The sequence below is a fragment of the Varroa destructor genome, unplaced genomic scaffold (assembly GCF_002443255.2).
Source record: "Varroa destructor unplaced genomic scaffold, Vdes_3.0 BEIS01000007.1, whole genome shotgun sequence".
Taxonomy (NCBI): Eukaryota; Metazoa; Arthropoda; class Arachnida; order Mesostigmata; family Varroidae; genus Varroa; species Varroa destructor.
Window position 1 is genome coordinate 6,553,027 of NW_019211460.1, and position 16,027 is coordinate 6,569,053.

General features: G+C 40.1%; 1 protein-coding gene and 1 long non-coding RNA gene across 11 annotated transcripts in view; one reads left to right on the forward strand and one right to left on the reverse strand.

Moving 5' to 3' along the window:
- LOC147754242 (uncharacterized) overlaps positions 1-4,990 on the reverse strand; it is a 6,708-nt gene extending 1,718 nt beyond the window's left edge. The window contains exons 1-2 of the long non-coding RNA XR_015316340.1: positions 3,091-4,990; positions 2,914-2,995 (exon numbers count right to left, since the gene is read on the reverse strand). This is a non-coding gene — a long non-coding RNA (uncharacterized LOC147754242). The remainder of the gene's footprint in view (positions 1-2,913; positions 2,996-3,090) is intronic.
- LOC111254522 (uncharacterized) overlaps positions 1-16,027 on the forward strand; it is a 126,154-nt gene that overhangs the window by 14,422 nt on the left and 95,705 nt on the right. The gene's annotated exons all lie outside the window — the stretch shown is intronic.

Consider the following 16,027-nt stretch of genomic DNA (forward strand, 5'->3'; position numbering starts at 1 on the left):
ATAGACAAAGTAAAAAAGAAGCAGAAATTCGCATGAAGGAAAGTAATGTAAGCTATACTGCCTCTCATAACGTACATCAACTGCTTAGCACAGACTATTATTGCTCCATATTTAGTGTGGCAGCACTTCTGGCAAACTTCTGCAGTGGATGCAAAAATCGTGTCTTTTGTAGGAGTAGAAGGCTTCACTCGATCGGCAGAGCCTATACGAGACACAGGCTTAGAGCTGACGTGGGCTTTCAAGTTTTACACTAAATTGAAGAGACTTCTAAAATGATTAGTTTTTAGCAGAAACGTTTTACTGGATATACAACACAAACAATTTGCTACACAGTATGCAGGCAATACCATAAATACATGGGCTGCAGGCAGACCCTTCGACATGCTATCGTATGGAAGTTTATGCGGCTATCAAAGGGACTCCTAGGAGAACAGGAAGTACCGGCCACCTTAAACCTTCAGGGACAAGTGGTTTGGGACTGGGTGGTATCACCGCGCCGCCAGACTCCTCAGAAAAATATCTGAAGAGGGTGGCATAGCCTCATAAACGCCTCTCGGGCCATCCCATCCTGTCATAAGTGGGCAACAAAAAGATAGCCTATGCATAGATATAGAGGACAAACTCTGCTAAGCCAAGAAACATATGCAAAACTCATGATACAGATACTACATTTAATAAATTGCCCCGCATTTGATGGGGCAAGCAGAAAGCAAACGAGAAGATATATCTGAGAATCGGCAAACTGCGTAGATTGAGAGGCTGTCAGGAACGAAGCCCGACAGCAAAGCCTTGAATGAGTATTGCATCGGTGCGTGAGAATACGCAACATCGTCTTCGAAGTGTATCCCTCAAGTGAAAGGACGGGTAGAAAAACACAATGATACACGCCAGTGATGAAAAGAGCTTTATTCTTCAGAAGAACTATGACTTGCAAATAAGGTCACTTCTGGCAAAAGTTTCGTTAACGAAGAACGCGGCAGGGCAGCTGTAGCAAACCAATTATATCACATAATCAGATGGTACTTAACTTACAATGTTATTTAATAATCTAATTGGTCAAATCTTAGAAACCCGTATATCTTCGAAATATAATTAAGGTGAGGGTAAACGTACGTTGCTTATATACGGGCTAACTATTAAACGTATAAAATTTTTACCTAATTAGAACACACTAAACGCACTAAATCACTGCTATCTTTTCCGGTACCTTGTCTCTTTTCTTTTTTTCTTTTTATTGTTATTATCGTAGCCCCATTTTCAGCTTATTGCAATTGATCATTCACTGTGAACGTTTGTTAGAATATATCGAAGTGGTAGACATTGACAAAGTTCATGTTCTTCTACCCTATAATGTAATACGCAAACGGCTGCGCGACATTTAAGCAAAAGATTAACTTATCGTAGGGCACTTCTGCTATACCCATGTAACCGGAATCTAGCAGAGATAAAACAGTACAACGTTCATCTTTTACTAGACGTTTCGAACAATGCTTCATAGAGGCTTCAGCCATATTCTTCTAGCAATAACGAACCCGCAAGCCAGTCGAGAGTGTTGTGTCGTCCAATTTCTCCGACGAAAGAGAAACAAGGCATCAATTTGAGGATATTCGACTAACGGCAAATACCTATCTATGGCTATTCGTTGCTACGAAAACGCACAGATCGAGAGCAAGAGGCTGATTCCGGCACGATTTTGCCAAAAGCCAAGTATTCAAAAGTGTCACATATGAGTGCTTCAATCGACTGCTTTTGATCATATGCTGTCGTATCGTATCAACGAAGGCGACGCATGAGTCGCAGTGAGAAGGTTGGTAAGCGATCTATAAACGACAGATACGAGCCCCGTTAGCATTGGCGGCGCTGCGCAACGAATACCAAATCGCAGGCTTCAAGAAAAAAAGCAGTTGATAGTTACGTGAGGAGGCGCGCTGTATAATGCGTCCGCGTCTTGATCCAGGGGAGGCTTTTTGTTTGCCTCCCTTGGTATGGATCCTCACGCAGCAGCAAAAGGCCATGTTATATCTTTTACTTCAAACAAACGCGCATGAATAAGACGCATACACACATATACACGCGCGCGCGAAATATACGCGATTTGTTTTTGGCTTTATAGTAAAAAGTCATTTATTATGTATAGGTTCTCTTTACCTAACGTTAAATACGAATACGCCAGTTAAACCAATCGAACAGGATTATGTTTGCCCTTGGTACGCTTCACTGTAAGAGGGTAATATAGAAGAGCACGTTTCCCACAATAACGCAGTCACTCAACGCTCCGCCAAGCTACATTGCGTACTGCTTTTCCATTTCGATTTAGGTGCCAATTACTCATATCTAAGCCCTAAATCGAACATTTTGAATTTTGCCTATGCTGATGTTAAGCGTTAGATAGGCAAATGCCAAGGAAAAATATATCGCTTCCATTATGAAAACCTGTTAGGCTAAATAGTAAATTCGAAGCTCTACTGTTAGATCTATATGATGCAATGTGTCGTGTGAGAAATATGGTGTCCCGTCCTCTTTGTATCACTCCCTTTTCTAATGTACTATTTTCGACACCCAGAGGTCAGAGGGCTCAGGCTTAACGAGTTCGCTTCATGTCCATGAGTAGAAACATAGTCGAAGATATTTCTTAGAATCATTTATGGAAAGTAAGCACAATTACGTTAGCCTTCAAATGAACACTTGCTTTATAAAGCAGGCAAAAAAACTGGTTATCCAAATGTGTGGTTTATGAAATAGCTATGATTTAGATACGCCTTAATAGCAGCAGCTGTGTAATATCCAAAAACCTGAATCGGACCGTTGAAACTGTTTAGAGGTTCGTTTACACAATGCGAAAATGCCCCAAGCCGAATAATCCAAAAATCAGTTCGACCCATAACGGTCTATTCATTGATGCGAGGTGCTTACCTTGTTCACCTTACGTCGGGCTCGCCGGTCGTCGTACGTCCCTTAGGACGCTGCGCGAGAAGTCGTGTGACAAGTTCAATACCTACGTAAGTATGCAGAGTAAAATAATACTGCCATATTATTTCACAAACGAAATTAGTAATACTCGAAGCTGTATACATATTCCTTTCAACGTACCTCAGCGTATAGAACGTATCGGAATCTCGACGTTTTAGGTTTTTCGTAGGCGATATGCTCTCAAGCATGCTAAATGAACCAAAATGTCTATCAAAATACACTGCAAAAGAAATAGGCTCATTTAGTTTTTAAACACGATTAATCTGTGGATGATTCGGATCTACTGCTTTATGAGTATTGTTAAATTCAATTTCAATCCGTAAGAATATTGTGGTACTGATATGTCGAAAAGGACTACGTTTACACTAAGCTAATGTATGGTGAAGGGACAGAGCGCAAAAGAGCTACCGTAAAAAGTGTTCGCACCAACGCGGCACTACGACGATACTGAACAAAGAACTCGGTGCTATTGTCTGTTTAGGTACATTTATTTATTCAGCTGGTTCTGCTGCATTGGCAGTAATGATCAATTTTGATCTTTAATAGTAAATTAAGTTTTCCTGTCCGTGCCTTTACCAGCTACCTACGTAAAATGCTACATGACTACGCTGTCGTCTATTCCCTTATCAACATTTTTATTACTAATTGTCCCTTTTAATAACATATGTGTTCTGTGTACCACTGTGTCGGATACTTCTCTATCGTAACAACGTGTGTGAAGCATATAGAAGGGGAACGATATGCTGCGTGAAGAATAGGCGGCCATCCGGCTAGCCATCGTCTCAAGTTCTCCCGATTCTGACAACCACCGCGGCGGCAACGGCCGTTGGCAAGCGGATAAAAACCTTTGTCTCGTTCCTTCTGGTCTGTGTGCTGTTGTTGCGCATTTCCGCTAGAAATCAGATCGCTGTATCAACCGTTTTTTTCTTTTCTCTCCCTCGGATGTCCCTCAGTTTCGTCTCTGGAGAGACGACAAATCGTGTCTTGGCAGCCAACGCAGCGGCGGAAGCTGAAACAATATTGCTGCCTTGGGGACTTAGAGCCGGCCCTAGCTCCGTTCCCGATTCTGGGTCCTTTACACCCAGCTTATGTACATACAACACAGTTTACGTCGTTTCTTTGGCAGCACCTGTTCTCTTAGTCGCAAATAGTATCTATCGAAGCAGCCTTCACTACCAGCTACTACTACCTCAATCATAGCAACTATAACTCCAGTTTCTATTGCAGTTACTTCTGCTACTCTAGTATAGTTCCACTTTAGTCTTTTTCTTCCACTCACCGCAGTCTAGCGATGTAAAACAACGACAACGATGACGACGTTGCCGCTACCACTAAAAGAAGCCTATTTGTCTGACTTTTTTCTTTCCTTCTTACAATACAAACATCGACATCTGCTGTTGCTTACGAGCGGCAGCGCTGTCTGCACGTCGCGCTATTTTCTCGTCCGCTCTCTGTTCGTCATTGTATCTACGGTGGGGAGGCACACGGGACTGCTTTAGTCCAACATTCCCGGTTGCTTCGATATCTACTGGAAAAACCACTGACTACGACGGGGCCAATGTCGCCAGGCAGTTTGCTGCGGTGGGTTGGTGCTCTGCGTATTCTTTTCGACTTTTCCTTGCCTAAAAAAACCTCTTAAAGATTCTCTTGCGGAAACCTCAGCTCTGTAGACTACCGAGCAGGAAGCAGTACACCTTCTCTGCTTGAACGAGGAAGACGAGATGCTAGCGCTAAAGGGAGCTCGAGGAAGACAACAGAGTTATATGGAGCCTTAACAATTTCTTCAGAGAGAATAGTCCTTGGTCTTGTTGCTTTGTTGACAAGTTGGACTTGAAGCTAATTGTGGCCGCTAATAAAACAATCCTTCCACGTTCCTGTTTAATCGTTCAAAATTTACATCTATCACTTGCTTCCGTGCCAATAGAAAACGTTAACAGTCATGCTGAATTTTATGGAGGCACATTTAGTATTAACAGCCCATTTATTATAGAAATCAACCTATGAATTTGGAATATTCATGTCAGTCGCCTCTACCATTCGCGAGATAGGCTCAGAAATCTTGATAAACTGAGCTTGCGGACGAATTAAGTAACGCCTATATTTTTCGGAAGGCTTCAACATTTTAGCGCCACTTCTTCCCTCAGAGCGAGAAGGCCTCGTTCGAGACAAATTCGTTCTATGTTCGACAGCTGTCGTTAACCTTCTGATTTCTTACCAACCTCAGATCTTACGCGGCTGACAATTTATTCGTAATTAGAAAACGACGTTATTCCATCTACAATTGAAAATATAACTCACGTTTGAAATTCATTATCATCATATTTGGTAGTTTAACGCTACTATTCATTAGCCTTCTTTCGTTGAAGTGGCAACATGTGTACGGGTAAACGCGTATTTGATCGCGTAGGGGCCCATCCAAGATGACGACTCTATGCTAGTTTTATAGAAACAGTCAGCATTGGAATGTAGACCACGATGCCAACTAAACGGCAGAATATGTCGTATTTATATCTGATTTGAGCAAACGCAGCAGTTGTGTAATATGAAGGCTTTTAGTGACATAGATTGTACCAAACAAAGGTAGAAATCGAATCAGAACTGATCGGCGCGTCTCGGTATTGTCACCCAATTGGTAGTATAATAAAAATAAACAGATATTCATAACTAGTTTATATGATGTCAAGCAAAACAGGCTGGCAATTCGTTGTTGGCCCCCTAATGGAATCTACAGATATCAATAACCGTCCTTTTCACTAACCTGTCTCTAACTGTAGCTGCTCCCATACAGTAGGGCGCTGCTGTAGCTTGCGGCAAGACAGACAGCGGCCTGCGCAGCACCGCTTATCACCTGCGAAGGCTACAAGGACGTATAAAGAGCGACAAGAAACTGTCGACTTGTTATGCTTATGAGGAGCATATACCTGCTTTTTTTTCTTCTTTGCCCGTATATGCATACTGTTGAATTTCTCTTTCTTGCCTTTTCTGTTGCCGCTGTTGTGGCTCCCATCTCGACATTGTCGTTGTTGAATCGTCCGTCTTCACAGCCACCCAGCATCGTAACGATGGCTGTTCATGGTGGACGTTCTTGCACAGGAACACAGCGAGACTGTCTCCAACGCCAGACACCATTACCCCCACCGCATCGTCCTTCCGGCTTCTGCATCAGTCTTGCATAGCTTCCCCTTGTTGACTGGATTGTTGTACCTTTGTTGGTGCTACTATTACACTTTTCCTGTCACCCCACAAAGAACGGCTACACACGAGTATGGGAGCGCAACCATACAAGAACTCAGTTGCTTTCCTGCCTTTATGTACAACATCGTTACCACGAGGTAGCAGCCCGAGGCAACACTTACCGAGAAACTTCTCATCTCACGGGATTAGCTTTTGGGCCCTATACCGCGTCTTAGCTCAGGCTAACGTAAAGACACGCGCTCGGTGCCTCGTTTTCTCTTCACACTATATTATAGGCTTCACTGAATTTGATCGGTCACTGAACTTCGCTTCTGCGTTCATGTTTAAAAAACTATGATTTAAATTATCGTATAATTAACTCTTAGGCTTTCGACTTTTGCGCGTGGTTCTGTGGAATTAATAATATTATCTTATTTTCGCAAAATATTATCTAGCACACGGTACTTTTTGCACATTGTACATTTTTAACGTACACTTCTCCTGTCAGATTTCAACACCAAACCTAGATACAAGTACATAATCAACAATCATTAAAGCAAACCCCTTTGGTTCCCAAAAGCTTTGAAACACGTCGCCATCTTTAAAGACCTAGGATGTACTGTGAATAAAATAGCCTGTGACCTTAAATAATTCCATTCAGTTTGCCCTCACAATAGTAGCAATAAAATCTACACAGCATCGTTTAATGATGTTCCAAAACAGGCCCAGAAATCTGGGCCTATGCTCGCATACAATGGATGTAAGGACGGATATCATGATTATCATATCAATTATCGCCTCTTGTTTTTTGGTACTACTGCCGTATAAGCGGTGAAAGATTTACTATAATAGCAAGGAATTTACTATAATTTTGCTTGAACTTCAATTAATTCCACATATATTCTTCCTTCATACACTTATTCATGAAAAGTGTCTGCTTCATTATGCCGAAAGCCTTTGCTCGAGTTGATCTTTATTTATTATTATTCAAATTACATTAATAAATTATACAAAATACTTTTTATAACACCCATACCTTGTAGGTGTACGAGGAAAAGTAAAGTGGGATATTTGACTAATGAATATTCCAAAGTTGAACGATGCTTGCAGTGCCAAAGCGTAAATATACATTGGCCTGTTTTCGCTACCTTCTAACCTACCTCGATACCAAGTGCTGTTTGAATGCGGCATTCTGTCTGTTAGACGCATAAATATTTAGCGGGACATATTTACTTTGAATATGAATTGAAGGTTTTCATTTTTGTGCAAGTAACTTAACTCAGTGGTAGCTCGCGCTATCATTGTTGTGTATCTGTGGTATGCTTCATGGCTACCTTATCTTTCATATACAACGGCTCGACACCATGGGATAATCGTCTGTAAAGAACTGAAGCAGAAAACGAATAATACATAAAATTAAAAAACTTAATTTAAATCTGTGAAAATACACCGTAATCAGACAAGTTTAGGAAATTTTACATTTAAGGGTCGGGTCAAGACAGGCCATTCAGAGAATCTCCTTTCAATCTTGGTCTCAGCTTCTTGATCTTCTGAGGCTATTTTGGAGAAACTATCAAACAGTATAGTCGACTAGTTCAACGCATTTTAGAAAAACAAGCGCTGAAAATAGGCCAACAAAACACATGTATTATTTTTACGTATGTACACACATAAGGTAATAAAGTTAATGTAGGGAATGTCTAGTTTTTTTTTTATTATTTCTACACTTGTTTAAAATCATAGTTTTTCTGATTTTTTTAAAAATAATAAAATATGGGTCTTTATTGAAAAACAAGTTTTCGGCTAGAACTTTTTATATGAACAATTTAGACTTAATCACTACTAATTGGTAAGCTTAAAATGATATGTTCTCTTTCTTTTAAGACCGCCAAAACTCCTTAGGTCCTACCGGCTGTGTCATTATTGCCATTACAAATAAACCCGTTTACCAAGATCCTATGACATTATCTAATAAGAGAAGTGAATTCGCTTTTTGCGTATAAGTATGTAGTCAAAAGTCTTTGATACGTCTACTTGTATGAAGAAGTACCATTCAAGAAAACAGACTTTACACTAGGGTTAAAAACGGATCTTGAGAACTAGCCGTTTCTTTTACTATTTCCATCAGTCTAGTTACACTATCAGATACTAGGTGGCAGTAACGTAGATTGTCACATATCGCAGGTTCAAATCTCACCATGTGCACAAAAGGTTTTTCGAAAGTCTTCCTTGAAGAAAATTGTTTGTCTACACAGCTGAAGTATATGACCTAAAGTATAAGATTATGGGATAACTTGAAGGTCTATTTCGGGAGAGCGCCTATGAAAGCAAAAATGCTACCATTTACCAGTGAAGTAGATGGAGGTTGCCTAGGTACGAAGCCAAAATCGCAGATTTGACGACTTCCGTAATGTCCAAATTACCCCAGAACAAAAAGAAATCCCAGGCCGGAGCCGGCCAGGGACGAAAGCTGTAGATATTTCAAGTCCGGTACTGCCCTTGGGCGTTTTATCCGACCACAGCTTCTCAGCACGAAGCGAAATGAATCCGCGCCCAAATTCGAACCCAATCTTCCAAGTACTACAGACCTGTCGTCAATTATCGATTCTAGAAGAATCAGCCAGTTAGAATTATTGATTCAGAGTAGCAAACCCTCATTGTTTGTTTGCTTGTTTTTTTTTTGTTTGCCAGAAAAGGTGCGCATCGCGAGTGGCGAGTCAGAGTATGTATCACTAGTAAATTCTAGATGTCGATGGCGTGAATGAAAGAAAATAGCAAAGTAATAACACCTATATTCCTGAAGTGTTTTTCTAATGAGACGTTCTGTCCGATTTGGATAACAGTAATAGTCCTTTAATGCTTCTCTGTGCATGTATTACTTTTGGCCAACGCGAACGGTTAAAACCAACGGTACGTACTCAGTGTAGGGAATGCATATTATCTGAAAGCGCCTATAGTCGGACTGTTATAACGTGGGAATGTGTTTGCAAAACCGCAGTACTTGATGTTGCCAGAACGGGGGGCAACGGTGAATGGAGAAGACAGAAATGAATCATAATATACCTAATGGACATGCGATTATATATCGCACACGTACAAAATCTAATATCAATGATCGTATAGCCTTAGTCCTTAGTAAGTGTACAAGTTTTCTTTCAATAAAACATGAACTAAAAATTTACGTATAGTTATTGAAACAGCTTAGTTTTGGTTAGACCCAGTAAATCTACTAAAATTGCTACTCTCGCAAGACGATTTTACCTCATTGTTTGCCAAAGCTCCTTATGTGCCTGTATCATTAGGGGGGATATTCCAAGTACAGTTATATTTGAACATACTACACAATCCAAGTTAACCCACGGGAACTTCTTATAAGCATGTCATTGGCAAAACAACAATATCATACAGTTAACGAATACAGCCCGATCGGTTTTACGTCTATTACAGACCCATGTATATAATAATGACGTCGTCCAAAGAACGCGTGCTCTACCATAAACAACTGGCAGTGGAGGTTATGCATCATTTTAACTTATTTTGCTTATATGTGGCTGGCATTTTGTGTCACTAATTTGGATATCAGAGTATTATTTTTTTTGCACGGAATATATAGGCGTATGTTAGGTACATTTCAGTTATTATCTATAGATCCTAATGGGCTCATATCCAACGTTAGGCTGCAGATTTGCTCACATTTTAGCAATGGTTGCCTGCAAATATATGAAAAGACAGTGATACTAGGGAAGAGGACACTGCCAGACTGAATAGTCTGTTGGTGGTATCTTAAGGCATTGTTCAAAAAGCCCAGAAGTGTCAGCAACGACAAGACCTTTAGTAATCTGCGAAAGAAACTATATTAAAAAAAATACAATTCTCATTGATGCAACTATCTTTGTGGAAAGATTATGAATGTTCGTATTCCTTTAATCATTTCATGGTGTTACTAGTTTAGATATCTGAGAGAAACACTATGTAAAAAACATACGGTGAACATGTTTATCAACGAAAAGGCTTTTTCTTTCGATATTTCCTAAACGTAATTCGTATAGGATCGCAAAGAGATACGCTGTAGTTTTTAGTATGATCGGGTTTCCTGTTCATTTCACGAACACAACCACGTGGCCATTTCTCGCGGCGACAGACGCCAACTCTGAAATTCTCCGACATCTGACATCCTTCATATTTCAACCTGAATGGCTCTATACAGCCATTTGAAGAAGGCGAAAATGCGAAATCGATATTTTTCCTTCTTTAGCGAACAGGGCCTTGGAGATTTCTCAGTGACTCGCGTTTCGCACGATCTTCTCAAATAAGCCAATAGATCAATAAAAATCGTCTGCTACAGTCTCGAAATGAGCAGTACATTTTGACCCTTCGGAGCCCTCCGCGCTCATCTGCGCGTGTGCATTTCCTGAAGAGATTTTACTGTTGCGGCGACGGCCATACATTGCATTCATTGCTCTAGCCAAATTCAAGAATACACATTTCGTCGTGGAAGTACGTATGATTGAGTTATTGATGTATTTGGAGACACACAGACGTCCAGGCAGATCTTTGAAGACAGCGTGTCTCGTCGCGTTTGTTTGGACACAAGACACAAGCGTGGAACGGATACTGGAATTGTGAGCTCTTAAATAATAATGTCCTGTACCTGTCGTTAACTGCTTCATAGATAACCTAAATAATGTTATCGATTTAGAAATTTGTTATTGATTCTTAGCGGTTTGTATGCGTTTACACTACTATATGGTGGCGATGTGACCTACCCTTTTACGCCATACATATAGGAAAATAGAATCCGAGAAATGTACGAGTCATCGAGTGGGTCAACCTGGGACATATTTGTCCAGAGAAGGATGTTAGAATGCCTTACTTACTTGAAGGACAGGCCTGTGGTCCCTACCAGCTAAAGGTGAAACTATACAGGCTCGTCGATACTTTTTAGACAAAGCCCAAAGCTAAAGTTAAAGCAAATAATTCAGTGAGCCTCATTCATGAGATTTTTATATTGATTTATTAATTCGTAATATTTTTTCTTTAAAATCCCATGGTCACGGGCAAGTTAGCAACAGATTCCGTAGCTGTTCTGAGTATCTTATCTAAAATCCTAGAAACTACCACAGTTATCTAAGGTGAGATATCGATTCCAGTCGTTACTTTGATGTTGGCTAGGTTAATAAAGTGACTCGGATTTCCTTTCTAGTGCAGAAATCGTACGTGCCGAACGTCGTTGTCATTGTTGACTGAGTACATATTGGCACTCCTTCGTCTACAACTTCGCTTCTGCTAAAATAAATTATAAATTAAGTGCGTGGCCATGGTTCAAGAAGATAGAACTTAAAAATTGAGATTGTCAGTAAACCTAACTTCATGAATCCTTGTTGGCTCCAAGGCGAATCTCCTGCACACTTACTTATATATATGTATATATATATATATACTTATATATATATATATATAAATATGTGAAGACGCCAAGGAAGTCACATTTTAGAACCCGTTTACTATATCTAGAATTTAGTAAAGACTGGGAAGCGACACGTTTTGCAGCTGTACATTTTCAACTGAGGGCACTAGCCGAAAAGTGGAAATCCATTTGAGATTTTGATAAAGGGAGGCCATATCGAGTCTCTGTCACGTATCCTCCGTAGTCAGGACATCCGGTACGGCTGCGTTCCACGCGATAGCACTTTTTTTGCCATGCTTTACCAAGCTCACTGGAGTCGTTAATCACCGTTCAGGCGTGCTGGCCTTGAGCAAGAGTCAAATCTATTTTATTCGCGGACCTATGATAGGACCACTGGTGCATCCCGTGCCTTGGCAAGGTCTAAAAACGGAAATAATAATGTCTTCCATGCAAATAAATCTTGCGTAAGTGTTTAGTGTTTGTTAAGCTGAGTCGGTGGAGTTGATACTTTTTTTTGGCAAGTACTTTTTACACACTCATAAGTTGGTGACTAATTTAAAATTGTATACGAGAGAGGGCAGGTTCGGACCGCGAATCTATTTCATCTTTTGTTTCCTTGTTGCCACTGGTTTCTTTCGTAGGCCTCCCTTTCAGCAACTACGCAATGAGCAAATATAGCTCAAAGATCGCCTAAGATCTGACGAGCTATCTATCTCGACGTTCATAAGGTGTATCGCGATTTTTTAGGCTTCTTTTTTTCGGTCAAATGATCAAACCTCATGACAATATTCTACCTATGACGTTATTAAAATGATCTTCCCTTTGAACTACTATTTTTAAATCGACACGCTATATCCCAAATTAGCTTACTCCACCTTTGCCTCTACTAGCGCATAACGGTGTGTTACTCTACTTTAAAGATCCCCATTTTTTTTTGAAGATTTCTCGTTTTTCGTATAATTAGTTTGATACTATAGAACATTTTCATCTATGACCTGGCGATGTCACTTGTCTGCGCATCTTCCTGTGTAGTTTTTTTTTTTTTTTTTTCATTTGATTGAGGTTGCAAAGCAATGACAACTATACTGCATTTATGTACAAGTAGCATTAAATTTTGGATTTGTTTGGTACCGCATTATCGCAGAGGATACATACGGCCCGAGGATAACTAGCCAAACATATGTTAATGTATGCCAAATAAGAAGTAATGCACACAGATAGTTCATTTCGGACACTGAAAATGTGTGGGCGTCATCTGTTTTAATAAGTAAACTTTTCGTTAAAGCTTGAACGTCTTGGCAGTAGCATATACTAACAATAGTCTCTCTGTTGACTATAGTGGAAGTAGCTGAAGTTATAAATTTAGCCTTGGATCAAACCCCAGAAGGGCGCTGCTGCCGATAGGTCGATGCCTTATTCTCGTTGCAGCTGTACCGTTCGTACTAGCTCCGCCTGCACTATAACAAAAAAGGACGATTGCCTACACAATGAAAACTATAAATAGTTTTCTTGGCTTACCATAATGATCTTTTTATAGACTAACTCGAATTTATTTCGAAACTAAATTATTCTGCACATATGTCATCACGGTACCCTTTTTTCGTTCCCTTGCCTGCCCGTTGCGCTTCAAACAACTCAGTCGATAGTTACGAAATTCGAGTGCTACAAATCACGGACCGAGAGGCTTCTCCCCGGTTCTACAAAATAGAATGAATCGTAAAGTTGCGGGATGGTGTCCAATCCTCAAGACAGGCCACCGAACTGTTTCGTTGCTTCCTTTATATCTACCAGTCAGATTTATGTCTCGAAGGCTCGAGGCCTGTTTAGAATGGTAGGCCTGATGTTCGTTCACTGTTTTCGTTTACCTCAATTCGCGAAAATCTTATCGATGCACTGCTTATCAGGCATCTATTTATGAAGGGCGCGTTATAGGTGTGGTCTGTATCCAGTCTGGCCATCTGGTTGAAAAGTAGCATCAGTGAGAGTACTGTTTCCTTAGATAGAGCGCAGAAAGTTTGAGACCTGCTTGCTTAGTGCTGATCTTAACAATGGCAAAAGATTCAATCGAATGGTAAACGAACATTATCGTTAATAGCTATGACTTCATTTGAAGTCTTCCATGTAATAGTTCAGTTTTATTGAGTCTGTTTATCGAACTCACGGTCTATTTGTTAAGTAAGGCAATTACAATGTCTATTATTTCGCCGAGTAAGGAAACTAATTAGTTAATTGTTGTGCAAATAAATGTCACGCGAAGAGCTTTCGTTGAGCACGTGATCATAAACTTACGAAATCATAAATAATTTCGAACTTTACGTGAAGCACTGGAGCACCTTTTCAAACGCTATTCAATTACGGCTAACCACCAAGCCGATACGGAAGATGTAAGTTTACCTGCGGCACGGCACTATGCTTCTTTTCTGGTACAGGTAAAAACCTACGCAGTTAAGCAACATTGACAATGGCGTCGGGTAATCTTCAACGTGGTCCAATGCTGTTCGCTAGATGTTTTATTGCTATTGTTTATTTATCGTTATTATTACGCAGCCTGTAGCGTCAAATGAATTTTTTTTTTTTTAGCGAAAATAACACATGGATCGATTTCTAAACGGGCGAATTGAAAATTTCGAGACACGGCACCGTACCCCTCTTTACCAGTTGATCAACCACCAATCTTAAGTTGTTAAGTAGTAAATTGCGAATTTCTCGTCGTCTGCTAACTACTGTGTTATACATACACGACGAGTTACTGTGCATTGAATTAACTGAAAACACTTCAGTTACTTCGTACTCAAATTTTATGCGTGCGCTCATTTAATTTAACTTTCGCAAAATTTCAATTTACCTTCAGATAACAAGACGCCAAATTCGTGCAGCTGATATACTAGAATAACTAACGATACCTTAGGATAATGTGTTTTGTTCAAAAAGCAGGTAGAATGAGAGAAGGTGTAATTTTGTCACTGCGTAAACCTAAGTTTGAGATGTGGCTAGAGGTCGAGGAACTCTCGCTGGCAAAACCCTAGAAGCTTCGCGCTCCTCCTCAGTGAAATATGCTTCAAGTTTCGCAATTGTTTTTCGCAAGGCAAGTAGAGCACAGGACGTTTCGTTCGTCTCGACAAATCGTGAGAGGTTTATGAAACTAATTCGACGCAAGTCTGCCTAACACAAAAAAGGAAAAACCTAACTACTGCTGCTGCTGCTGCTGCTGCGGCTGTGTATAGTTACAATGAGAACTGCAAGTTATCCAGAGTTAGTTAAGAGAATCATCGTTACTCGTCGATTTTTATTGGATTTTAATCGATGCAAACCTGTTCAAGCCGTTGGCAGGCCTTATCCTTTTGATCAGTGAATTTTCCTATTCTGTCCGACAGGTCGGCGGCAGTATACACGCGAAGTAACAGAAACCAAAGCCATACATTTATTGACTCATCTAAGTGAACTGTTGTTTTTTGATTATTATTAGCTAATCAAATATACACTATAAATTGTGTGTGAAATGGTAAAATGTGACGAACTAGATAGACGCATGTAGAAGCAAACAGAGTAGTTGTTTTGTTGCATCTTCGGCAGGCAAAAGCTATTGGCTGCTGAAGCACATGCCGCAAAAAATAGACCTGGAATTGCATGCATTCTACTAACTTCATGCCTCAGAAGACGAATTACCGCAGTGTCAGAAAGATTTATTTGAAGTAACCGACCAACTAAGGTGAAAGCTATGTGTAAACATGAGATAAGGGTCGATTTCATAGGCCCACATTACATTGGGTAGTTAACCTAAGCACAGCCAGGTTTCAACAAGTAAGGATTATATACTACGTGCCACTGAGTGCAAAAAGCCATGTAGTTTCGATTGCTACGTGCGCCGAAGGACATATATATCCGTACAGGGATGCGAAGCATTGTAGCACCGTAGAGCCGTAGACAAATAATCAGTGTATTATGTTCCCACAGCGATTCAGGTTACAAGTTAGAAGGAACTTACCATAACGAAGATTAAAAATCTGAGAACTTCGATTGCGGTCGAATGGATAGGGCTACGTACCTACAATTATGAAATTTCTGGCCCCAGCTGAAGCCTAGTATTTTTTCAAATGATTCAAGTTCCTATTCTGGGTTACAATTGGCCAGCGCATATAGCATTAATATATTTATATTTGGTAATATTTTTGAGGTTCGTTGCACGAACATTACTGTCCATTGCAAAGGTATTGGCTGTAAAAGATTTCAGCTCTCAGAGAAATAATTAGCATTTAGGAAGTCATCTGGTTCCAAATCAATATATCTATATAAATGGAAACAATCACTGTTTAGCTGTAAAATCGTTTGAAGCATTCATTTTAGCATAGAATGGTTTTAAAAAGCACTCGTCGCATTCTACAGTAGCTTTTGTGCCAACGCATCATCTTCCCAGATTTAACTGTTTGGTGTATGATCGCTATGTATAAATAGCAATAAATTGGATAAACCACCGGA